The sequence below is a fragment of the Musca vetustissima genome, unplaced genomic scaffold (assembly GCF_032173495.1).
Source record: "Musca vetustissima isolate MV318-11 ecotype Yass unplaced genomic scaffold, APGP_CSIRO_Mvet_v1 utg28317, whole genome shotgun sequence".
NCBI lineage: Eukaryota > Metazoa > Arthropoda > Insecta > Diptera > Muscidae > Musca > Musca vetustissima.
Genome location: NW_026874637.1, coordinates 48,501 through 61,735, shown reverse-complemented (window position 1 = coordinate 61,735; position 13,235 = coordinate 48,501). Strand labels below are relative to the sequence as shown.

Genomic DNA, 13,235 nt, shown 5'->3' with positions numbered 1-13,235 from the left:
TGTCGCCACCACCAACCATCGTTGGTATTTCATTTTATTCTGTGGTAAAAATGGAAGAGTTCGATGGATGGATCATATTTTGAACAACTAAATTCCAGTTTAGATGTTTCTGTTGTTGTTGCTGCCGTTAGTTTTTGATTTACTTTTATTTGGTTTTAGTAGTTCGGGTTTTTTCTGAATTTTTGGTTTATTGTTGTTTCGGGCTTTTATTTTGGGTTCATTTGTCGTCAATTTTTTCGATGGTAGGCATCGTCATCATTGCTGCTGCCACTGCTGCTGATTGTTGTGCTATGATCCAAAATGAACGGGAGCAGCCACAGCCGAAGTACCTTCACATACAGCACAAAATATCAGAATATGCTGAGCAAAAAATTGGAAACCGGTTTTGGAATTGTGTTTAATATATCTGCAAAAAATATATAGCGAGACATGTGTATGTAGTTGCGAATGTAAAGTACAATTCGAACGAGTGACTACTCTGAATGAGTGAACGGTCGTTCATATAGTTCAAAGTTAGAGACATTTCATTTCATGCATACGATGCATGGTGGTGTTGCATCAATGTGGATAACTCAATTAATTGTTGTAGTGGTGTTATAGGGAGTCGAAACTACTGTTTCATCATTTCAGAAGATTATTAATATTTGGGCAACGAATCCAAATTAAATCAGGCATTCCGTTCGAAATATTCGTCGGAGATTCCATAAATGATGTACATTCTTGATCAAAATTGGAAATGCGGTATACTACTTACCTAGCTGGCTTGTGACAGAACATTAGTTCAGGTCTTCCAATTTGAAAGACCACGTTTCAAAATTTTCTCTTCCACTAGATCTTTCCACCCAATTCATGTCCTTTCCCTTCTGCTTGATCCATCAATAGGCTCGATTTTATATGCCTTTTGTGCTGGGGCATCCTCATCCATTTCCACAACATGTCCTAGCCAACATAGTCGCTGCAGCTCGATACGTCTGACAATGCCGATGTCCCAGAATAGATGGTACAACTAATGGTTCATTAGACGGATATATTCACCATATTAACAATCGCCGTCTCACTCACTAAATTGTGGTTAGTTTTGCATTCCATTGATTCCTTATTTCACGTACTGCTACCAACCTCTGTATTGGTGTTTTATAATTCTCATATGCATTTTCCAAATTATTTTGATATTAATGCCAAATACAATACGGTTCAAATAGCTTATAACGATAACCAAGGGACCGGCTTGCTCGAGACTTTGACTATATATCAAACAAGTGAACACTTGTGTTGAGCAACAAGCCGAATGTGACACACTTCTATGCAGAATATAATCAATATAGGCCCATGCTTTTTTCGCATATCTGCTACATAAAAGTCCCGCCTCGTTTTCGGTATTCGAAAGGGTATAGCACATTTGTGCTCCCAAAGTAGCAGTAATTAAGCATTACGGGTTCTTGGAGGAGAAACACATAACGAAAAAAATTATGATAGAATCTCCCCGACGGGGAATTGAACCCCGGTCTCCCGCGTGACAGGCGGGGATACTAACCACTATACTATCGAGGATGTTGAAACTTATATTTTCAAAATCAAACTAATCACAAATCCTAAATATAATAAATCCTTTATTAAATCAAAAACGAGGCGATTCCGTTATATAGAGGCTATACCAAAACCGATATATTCCATTCCACACCAAACTTCCAATGTATGTGCAAAATTGAAAAATTCCAATAATTTTAACAGAAAAACGAAAGTGTCTAAATCGACATTGAATTTATTTCTGACTAAACATTTTTGCTGAAAATGTTAGATACAGGCAGTATTGCCAAAACTCTTTTGAGAAAAAATGTTAGATTTTGTTGAAAAAAATGCTAGAAAGTGCTAGAAATTTTAAAAAAGTGCTAAAAAATTAAATGAACAAAATTGTTAATATGTAATAATGAAATATTCATCAGAGACCCCATTTATTTATAAAGGCTACTACTTGTCGATTTAGCCATGTCCATTGAGGTCGCAATATTGAAACATAGCTTTGGAATTTTGTCAATATATTGCACTACATCTAGGACATTTGGTATTGGAAATTAAATACATCGGTCTTTTTTATGTACACCATACCCAATATTTGATTTTTTTAAGGTTTTGGGCACATTTTTCAACCTAATATGCGGTTTTGTATTTCGGATTTTCCCTGTGTAGAAAGTCTTCTTAGTAAAAATTATCAACATTGGTCCACTTTTAAGCGTAGCCCTCATAAACACGTTTTACAATCGAATTGGCTTTAATTTTATATTTCAAATTGAGTAAAAAATCTCCTTATCAGAAATGATTAATATATGTACATATTTAGGGGTTGCTGGTTAACGGCAGCACCACATTAGCCCAAAGAATTTGTAATTTCACATTGCGGGATTTTGGAGGTTAGCATACGAAGACAATTATCAATCAATTTCAATCATACACCCTTTCGAAATACATATGGAAGCTATGGCTTCATCTGCACCAATTTCAACAAAACACAATAACGCCATTCTAGTCTCAATTTGATACGCTGTACAAAATTTCGTGCTAATCGCACAAATATTAGAAATTCGGTGCACCATTAATGCAAATATATGTACATTTGGGAGCTATATCGAAATCTGAACTGATTTTTCCGAAACATTTCACACATTTTAGACTCAATTCAGTATCCTATACCATTTTTATTTCGTGCACATCGAAGGATATAAATGGACTTTGGTGCACTATTTACCTAAAATCGGCTATATCTAAATCTGAACTGATATTCATGAAATTTAACATAGATCTTTCTAGACTTAAATCAGTACCATATGCAAAATTTCCATCAAATCGTGGTATATATATAGGGACTTTGGTGCACCATTTACATAAAATCGCACGAAAATATATATGGGGGCTACATATATCGAAATATGGACCGATTTTCTCGAAACTCACCACCCATCATTCTAGACTCAATTCAGTTCGTTATGCGAAATTTCGCGCAATAGGGACTTTGGTGCACCATTTACATTAAATCGGAGAAAAATATATATGGGAGCTATATCTAAATCTGAACCGAATTTCACGAAATTTAACACACGTCTTTCTAGGCTTAATTCATTACCCACTGAACAAATTTCGTGCAAATCGAAGGATATATAGGGCCTTGTGTGCCCTATTTACCTAAAATCGGACGAAAATATGTATGGAAGCTATATCTACATCTGAAACTATTTCCCCAAATAAATGAGCTGTGCCAAATTTAATCCAATTCGAATCAAAAATGCGAGTTGTACTTTGTTTACAATTTAACATAGACAAACAGACGGACATGCATAAATCGGCTTAAAAAGTGATTCGATGCATATTCTCAAAAGGAACCGTGTGTCTATCTCATTTCCTTTTGCCTGTTACAAACATCTGCACGAAGACATGTGTATAAAATAAAAAAATATATGTTTGCCGGAATTTTTCAATTTTGGCCCTGTACTCGGGATTGCCAGTGAATAAAAAAACTTATGTCATAGTCACCATATGAAGTACCTGCTTACAAATCTACTGTCACTTTTTTAACATTGGAAAATCAAATTCATCGCGTGAAACATAGGGAAATTTTAATGCGTCAATATGAAATCGAAAAACGGGAAAATTTGTTGGGATGAAACAAAAATGATAAAAAATTACTAAAAAATAAAAAATGCTAAAAAAAGTGCTAGGTGCTAGATCAATTTTTTTTGGTGCTAAACGAGTTTAAAAAGTGCCAAATCTAGCACTAAAAGTGCTAAATTGGCAACACTGGATACAGGTCCCCATATAAAGGTGTTTTGATTTACGTGTTCTAGGATGTTGAGATATATTTTTAAAACACTAATATTATGTAAGTCCTTTTTTACCATATGAGGTAACGGCTAATTTTCGAAATTTTTAAAGTATTATCCGATTTTTACCAATGAAGTGGCTGTAGTCGATCTTTGGAAGCTATACGTAGGCAATTTTTTGACATAGCTCCCATAAAAAGGTCCCGGCCCATTTTCTGCATTTGACGATTTTAATCGCGTGTTCCCACCAGTTGCTGCAATTTCGCATTTCTAGTTCTCTCTGGGTAAAAAAAACTTTGCTGAAGTTAATCGATGTAGGTCCATGTTTTTACATAGTCTCATAAATTTGTAGAAGGACATGCCTCCTTTTCGTTACCTCATTTTCCCGCTGAAGTGGAAAATTTGGTTGAAATTCCTAGCTCCAGTTTTCCAACCTGAGTGTCTGTAATTTGGTTTTTATTTTCTCAGCAGACAATTTACAATGAAATATTCTATAACGATTCCCATATTTTTAAGAAAATTGTGATAGATGGTACTAAAAGTTTTAACGTTGTAGTTGTAGCAACTAAATGTGGTTCTGACTAACCTCTACGATCCCTAAGCCGTCCGGTGTTTGTGGAATTTCCGAAAGGTAGAGGTGAAACAGTTTTGAGATGTCACATCTCTTTGGGGAACTTTACGTTTTACTCTGCAGATCTCTGACTTCTCGTTTCCATATCGTAGGTTTCCGATAAGTCAAGGAGCCTATCGTACACTGATGTGGGTCAGTTTTCTACTTATATGTGTGGGTATGACGTATAATACTGTTGTGTGTTCCGAAATTCACGTTGATGAAATATATTTGTTTCTAATTAGATAGAGGATTAGTGAGTGTATGAAGGGTCTTTGCTACAGGGGACAGAAATGAAATCAGCTTGTACGATTCGCCCCTACTGACATCTTTATTTGGCTGGTTTTAGTAGCGGCTGCACGTGGACCTCGCTGAATTCAATCCAATATAATCATAAGAAAGCCACTATTTTTTTTAAATGTAAACGTTTCATAAATATAACAACTATTTCCCTACTTCGCTCTATTTCATTGATCCTCAAAACTTCCCAAAATCAAAATCATACGTTAGCGTAAATGGTTAAAAACGTACACTCATATGTTCTCTTTTTCTCAGTCATTTTTGGTGGTGAATTCTAAGTTACGCTCACCTACACTTACTCTCAATTGTATATGCCCACCACTGCTCTACTTTATCAATATTTGCGCTCAATTTTTCTGTCCCTCTCCCTATATTTTTGAAAAAAAAAACAAATGTATTCCTCTGAAGAAAAAATACTCCACCACAACAACAACAATTCATCGATCGGCTATCGTTCTCCGCCTCTCCCCTCACTTGGTAGTTGTTATTTTTTGCAGCCGTTTATTTGACTACTGTTTCTGTTGCTAACAATCGCCGCCTTTCCACTCACTCGATTGTGACTAGTTTAGCATTCCAATGTTTCTTAATTTCCGACACGCTTATAATTCGCATATGTATTTTCCAAATTATTTCGATATATATGCTAAGAAGTAAACAAGACACAAAGAAAAAGAAAACATAAAATCAAATACGAAAAATTAAAACGACAAAGAATATCTGTGACATAGAAACCCACGACCACCAAACACACATTGCATTCATAAAATACAGGAATTCAGACATAAATATATAATAAATCTTTTCGGCAAGACACCAAATGAGTTCGTAGCTAATATCATGGGAAATAATACCTCTCTCTACATACACCACACAGTTGAGGTGGCAGTCCCTGCTTGGAGATTTCCTTAATCCGATGTCTATAACCAGCTGTCATGTTCAAATTTAACAATAAAATCGCTAAGTGGACAACACTACATTTATTGGTTCAATGAGGATTTGTCCATGCCAGAAGTGTCATTGTTTACTACCGAACATTCGTATCAAATTTTTATACAGCATTTCATTTTGGTATTTTCTGGTCATCATCAATATCAAAGCTGCTATTGTTGTTGCTGCACAATCGAATCGAAATATGTACATTTAAAGACCAGTGGTAAAAATAATCAATAGGTTACAAAAGGACTTAATGAAAATAATATATTAGAACAATATTCTAATTATATATTAAGGAAGGGCTTAGAATAACAAAGGTTTTTTTCGGATCTAAAAAAATCCTTTTCATTTTTACTTTTCTATCAGAATACATCCCTTAATTCACCTGTGCTGCCTTCTGTATGGGTTCTCCGAAGAGGATTTTCTAACATTCCCTTGATGTTTTTCTAGATAAATTCTTCAGAGAAAATTTTATTACAGAAAGATTTGCATCCTCAAACTTTCCCAGCAGACAGATTGAGTAAATTGAATATGGGAGAACATTTAATAAAGAACAATTTCTGTTGGGTGATTTTTAGAAACATAATTTGGGTTTTGCTATTACCTTTTATAATTGTACCATTATTTCTGATTCTCACTTGGTTTAGTTTTAATTCGGTACCCCAATATGAAATGTGTAGTTGCAATAACCAGATCTTATCGTTCCTTTGCTGTTATGGTAAGCGGATGAACTCCAAGCACTGCATTGACAAGGTATATTCTGGGTGACTGAGGCCTGTTGATCCAGGAGTTTGTTGAACCTCTTTCTAGATCATGAAAATCTTTTTTTGACGTGGATAGGTGAGCGAATCATATTCATGAGATAGTGGCATGGATGATTTTGTATCAGTATTGTGTGTAAGATCTTCGCCTCCTCATGTGAATGGTTAAAAAGAACAATTTTGCCAAGGAATTAGGATTCGGCAAAGATTATTTAAAAATGCACGGCTTTTGAAAAAATTATTTAAAAGAATCAACGCCTTTGAAGGACCCAAACATTTTTAAAAAATGCACACCGTTCAAGGTCTCTATAAAATACTATTAAAAATCCACTCCGTTCAAGGTCTCTAAAAAATACTATTAAAAATCCACGCCTTTGAAGACCCAAAAAATTCTTATTTAAAAACCCACGCCTTTCAAGGATCCCCAAAAAATTTTATATTTAAAAAATCCTCGCTTTTTTTAGGACTCCAAAAAATGTATTATTTAAAAAATCCACGCCTTCTAAGGACCCCAAAAATATTCTTTAAAATATCCACGTCTTCTAAGGACCCTAAAAAATTATTATTTAAAAAAATCCCCGCCTTTTAGGGACCCCAAAAATATTCTTTAAAAAATAAACATCTTTAAGGACCCTAAAAAAATTAAAATTTAAAAAATCTACGTCTTTTTATAAAAGTTACGCCTTCAATGACCCCAAAATTATTAATTAAAAAATCGACACCTTTCAAGGACCTAAACAAATATTATTTAAAGAATCCACGACTTTCAGGGTTTAATGGCCGCAAAAAATTATTATTGCAAAATCCACGAATTTCAGGAAAGATTGTTCAGAAAAGATTGTCGGGGTTATCTGTTTTATGACTTTTGATAAGTAAATGCTCTACCGCACGTCCTGATCTGGTTCAGTACTCTACTTAGAAGATGTGTTATTTTTCATTTTCCGAAATCGATGTTGATGTTAGCCGGGAACCTGTTTGTCTACTTTTCACACTTCTCGAACTATGTTAAATACTAGACGCCCAGTCTCATCCAGTTGCTTAAGCATTACCATAGACTTTCAGTTCGGGCCTGACCTTTTGGATGACGTCTTCCTTCCTAAAATGCGATGGTCCCATCTCGGTTGAAAGGTCCCTCCTCTTCGCCCTGTCACTCTCGGGCTGCTCTATAAACTGTCGATTAAAATAACATGCTCCCTTCTTCGGGTCTGTCAAAGTTACGTCGTTAAATGTGACAGCCGTTCTGTCGATCTTCTTTAAGCCTTCAAGAGGATTAAAATTGTAGAAAGTAGGGTTATCAATGTATCGTTGCTATATCTAATGATAGTAGAGAGATTTTCCACAAAATCAGAACGTCCTCTCCTTTATTTGATACATAGACTATAGCTACCTATTTTGACAGTCTCTGGTACGTCGTATTAAGCGATTTCGCCTGTAAATAATTTTCATTATACGTAAATTTCTGTTACCTAGTGTTCCATTTAAATGTCTTCCTTCTACCCTACATCCACACAACTTTTATTCCTATGTGGACATTTTGTTTTCATCTTCCTTGTTGTTTTTATTTCTGCAAATGATTACTATGTGTATGTGTGTGCGCCTGGCTGCAGACAACTAACCTCAACATAATGTTTCCTTGGAATTTGGAATATTTTTGACATGAGTCATTTTATTAGATTTGGTCGCCGTCGTCGTCGTCACTTTTAAATTGATAAGAGATTAGTTGGCGATAAATCTCTGAATGAAATCCAGCAAATTAACACAACAGACACGATAATTTTCGATGATAAGCCAGGATGAGAATGCTGGGCGGTAATGTCAAATATTTTGTTTTGAACAAATGTTTTCAAAACTTGTGTGCAGAGTTTAAGTAGATGGCACTGCAGGCGGGTGAAGGGGGGAAATATTAAAGGAACAATAGGGATATTGGGCATAAATGTTTGCAGTCTCCATTGGTTTATTGCACGAAGTGTTTTTAACATTGTTTGAATCCTGGAAAAATGGCGGAAGAAAGATGTTCACGTTAAAGACTTAATTGTAGTAAAGTGTTATATAAACACAGAGGTTGTACCCCCGCAATTAACAAAAGAGGCAGATGCCATCAGATGCCATTCTAAGTCATCCAAGGGGTTCGGTCCGAACGGAATATGTGTGTAAGGGTTAATCAGCTAAATGGTCAGGGAATCGAGTATATAACATCAGTCCTCAACTTATCGTTAACCACCCACATTTTTGCTGAGGTTTAGAAAGTAGACAGTGTGGTCCCGCCAGTGAAGCCTGGGAAGGATAACTGCAGTAGCTGATCGTTCTATACGAATTCACTTCTCCTCCCATCGACGATAAGACATTTTCAGCAGGCCAACAACAAAATTCATCCTGTAAAAATAATGGTGCCATAACAGCGAAGTACTACACGGTCCGCAAAAATCCACGCCTTTTGAGGACTTCAAAAAATTATATTTAAAAAATCCACGCCTTTTAAGGACTTTAAAAAATCCACGCATTTTAAGGACCTCCAACAAATTATATTTAAAAAATCCACGCCTTTTAAGGACTTCAAAAAATTACATTTTAAAAATCGACGCCTTTTAAGGACAAAAAATAACATTTTAAAAATCCATGCCTTTTAAGGACTTCAAAAAATTACATTTTAAAAATCGACGCCTTTTAAGGACAAAAAATAACATTTTAAAAATCCACGCCTTTTAAGGACTTCAAAAAATTATATCTAAAAAATCCACGCCTTTTAAGGACTTAAAAAATTACATTTTAAAAATCCACGCTTCTGAGGACCCCAAAAAATACTCTTAAAAAACCATGCCTTATAAGGACCCCAAAAAATATTCTGTAAAAAGACCACGCCTACAAGGATTCAAAAAAAAAATCCGAAAAAAGCCACGCTTTTCAAGGACTCTAAAAAAATTCTGTGAAAAAAACCACGCCTTTTGCCCCAAAATCCACGCCTTTAAGGACTCCAAAAACAACCTTTTAAAAAAATGCACGCCTTCAAGGACCCCAACAAATATTCTTAAAAAAATCACGCCTTCTAAACTGGTTACAAACCCAAACACTGACAAACTCCCAGCTCTGTATAGAGATGCTTTAATATTTTAATCACTTCTCAGTGGGGATAATAACTGTTTTGGATAAGCAGACAAGACAACAAACAACAGCAATGGAATTAATATCAAAAAAATTAGGAATACGAACCACAACCAACAACGTCTCTTTCTCTCAATTACAGTCTCAAAAGAGAGAAAATTAGCCGTTGTGAGCACCCAAACATGCAGCTGTTTCTTGTTTGTTGGTTGCAAAAAAGAAACTCATCCACATATGTTGCATGCAACATGCATCTTACTTCCACAATAGCAAGTATCCCGAAAATGAATAAAGTGGGGGAAAAAAAGCCAACCAGTCAGTGAAGTTGACGATATAACGCATCTATCCAGGCATTTATGTACGGTATCCCAGTTGTGGTATCCCATCGTCTCTTTCTTCTGCTTCACCTTCAGCATCTTCACTAGGCAGCGATGATGGCAGCATGTTGCACAGACCACCGATTCCTGTCCCATTCCAGGTGTTTTATGCCTCATGCTTACTAGGCGTTCAGCATTTGCAGAATCGCGTCTCGATGGTGTTGCAACAAGCTACAACAGTTTTTGCCAATTGCATTCATCACTTGTACACAACCGAAGAGCAAAAGTTTTGCTGGATGTATGTCGAAGCCATGGTGCTACTGTTGCTGTGCAGCAACATCTGCAGGGGTAGACTTACTCGTACTTCGTCGTAACACAATGATGATGGTGTTGTTGGTTGCTTGGTTCGTTTGGATCCAATGCACCAAGCAGACAAACCATTGTTGGTTCATTGATTTCCAGTAGTAGGTTGTTGTTGTTGGAGTTTCTGCTGTTGGCGGAGTTTCGAGTTGACTCTGTTGGTGTCGGTGTCGATTTCGTCTTCGGATTCACATTTGCTGGCTCCTTTATTTTGTGCTACTTTCTGTTTGTCATGTACTCCGTTTTGTGGTCTTTATTTTGGATGCAGTTTGCTGCTGTTGCTGTTCATGGCTGCTGCATCTGAGATACAGACGACGATGGCGGCTCTCCATCTTACACAAACAGATGGACATCTGTGTGTATCTCTGTCTGTCTGCCTGCCTGGCTAAGTGGATTCTCTTCCATCCGCCACTTGCATTTTGAATTTATTTTCTTCTTAGGTTTGCATTTATGTCTGGACTCATATCCATGTCGAATATTGTCGTCGTTGTCGTCGCATTTAATTTGTCTGTAGTTGTGTTTACACAGAGTGGCAAAAAAGTTTATTCCAATTTCAAATTTTTATGCGTTTCTTCTTATGATTTTCTAGAAAAGAGATTTTGTCATACTCAGCATAATAGGTGAAGTGAATCACTCGGAATAGTATTGTAAATATAGTTCATATTTTAAATAGAATTAATCTTTAAAATTGAAGTTCATAGTTGGAAAAGATTTAAAAAGCTCCAACACGTTGAGTTTCACAAACATTGTTTAAATAAATGATCGAAGACTCTCTTCCAACATGACTGATTGTGTGAATCACTTCCTCAAGGCTATCGGATCAAACAGGGGCAATTGAGTCATAAGGCAATTGTCGCACTCCTTAGGGTAGCATAAATAGGTATGTTTGAATATCCTTCCCCATAATTAGCATTAACAAACCACATTAGCCGTGCAAGAAATTGTAATACCCTCAGATTTATGGTTCTTTATATTATGGTTTTGGACCTAAAGTGTCGTCGGACCAAACCCGTTTTAGGCAATTCGCAGTCGATTTACAAATTGGCGCATATTAAATTTTGGTATCCATTATTCGATATTTTGTATTCTCATTGTCAAATCTTCCTATAAATGAAAAAGACATACAAAAAAGAATTAATGATTGTTAGGTTGGGGAAAAAGAAATCCATTATTTTTATATGAACTATAGGACTTTATTTAACATGCTTCGGAATGTCCGATTTGCATCGTTTTATTGTATATATGTTGCCATTTTAAAGGTAACTTCATAATGCCTCTCTCATAGAAGTCCGCCTCTCTATTTGCAAAAAAAAACTCAAGTAGTCGATTTTCACAATCCTTCCTAGATTCCAAATTTTTATCATTCATAAAAATTTTGCAATGCAACAAAAATATGATAATCGCTTGGTGCCAAGTCCGGACAGTATGGCGGATGTATTAAAAGTTCCCAACCGAGCTCCCGAAGTTTCTGTATGTGGCCTAGCGTTGTCCTGGTGGAACACGACACCTCTTCTGTTGGCCATTTCTGGTCAATTGTACATGGTTTAAAACTGTTTTATGGTCCATTTTTAGCTCCTGGGCGATGTTAGGACTGCATGCCGACTACATGCCGGTCAACTTCGATCATTTCTCTGATTTTATCGACATTTTTGACGACCGGCCTATCTGTGCGAGGGGCATCTTTAACATCAAATATTCCTGAACGGAATCTACGAAACCAAAATTGCACATAATTGGCTGTTACAGTATCGGTCGGAACCATAAACACCATTCAAAATATTGGCCTCTTGAATTGCATTTTCGTCTTTGTCAAAGAAAAACTGTAAAATGTACCGAATTTTCTCTTTGTTCACTTCCATTTTTAGCACCAAACAAAAAATTAATTTACTGCAAAATTAATTTTTTTTACTGCGAAATGTCACCCTTCCAACGATCATAAATCTGAAATTGTTTCATCGATACTTTACAAGAAATCTATCAGTGCAGTCGTCTGTCGAATAGATAACTCTCGAGGGGAATAATTGATTTCATTCAAACTTTGCACTTAATATTATTTTTTCCAAACTTAGTTCAAGTTCGAAGATGGGTAATATCGGTCGACTCCTTCTGGTACCTCCCACACAAAATGGTCAAACTTGTTCAAAAAAACAATTTTATTATATCATGAGAACGAACTATCCTATTTGAACCAAACTTAGTATCTTTATATACCCAATATCAGGCGAATAAAATGTGTGATTTGAACCAAACTTACCACAATCTATTATATTTACGAAGCCTAGATCAAGTCCGAAGTTGGGACCCGTTTGCACTCTCCTCTGGTACCTCCCCAAAAAGGGTCGATATTGTACAATCTTGTAAATTTTATTTGAATAGCCGTATTGATCAACATTAAATCTGATCAACATTAAATCTGAAACAACACCGAAGACCTTCTACGCAAACCATAGGGTGAGGGTATATATCTGTCGTCGGCAACGCCGACTGACACTTTTTTACTGGTTAATATCAATATTATTTTCCTACTTTGATCTACTTTAACACAATTTGCGCTCATTTTTTCCAATCTCTCTCCCTTTGGAGGAAAACAAATTTATTCCTCCAAAGAAAAAAATAAAAAAACACCACCATCACTTAAGTTCGGCAGTGTTTTGTTTTGGTATCGTCTACCGTCTTTCCCCTCTCACTTGGTGTTTGTTAGTTTTGTAACCGTTTGTTTGACAACTGTTACTCTTGCTAACAACCACGGTCTCACCACTCACTCGATTGTAAAGAGTTTTGCATTCAATTTTTTTGTTACCGACCTATGCGTTGATGTTATATAATTCGCACATGTATTTTGCAAATTATTTCGATATAAATGAAAATGGCAAATATTTTCTGTGCCATAGTAAACCCTTTATCACCTCCTAAAAGTTTTTTTTCGATCTCTCTGACAAGAAATCAGTATTCAATGTTTTATGAATTGCATTCATAAAATTCGGAAATCCGGACATTGACAAAACTTTCTGAACACAATTCATATAATATCCGAATTTTTATATGT

The 13,235-nt window shown here is 35.9% G+C and overlaps 1 non-coding gene across 1 annotated transcript; it reads right to left on the bottom strand.

Moving 5' to 3' along the window:
* Positions 1–1,479: 1,479 nt before the first annotated feature.
* On the bottom strand, positions 1,480–1,551 carry Trnad-guc (transfer RNA aspartic acid (anticodon GUC)). Its single transcript has one exon. It is a non-coding gene; the product is annotated as a tRNA-Asp (tRNA).
* Between the last annotated feature and the right edge of the window lie 11,684 nt (positions 1,552–13,235).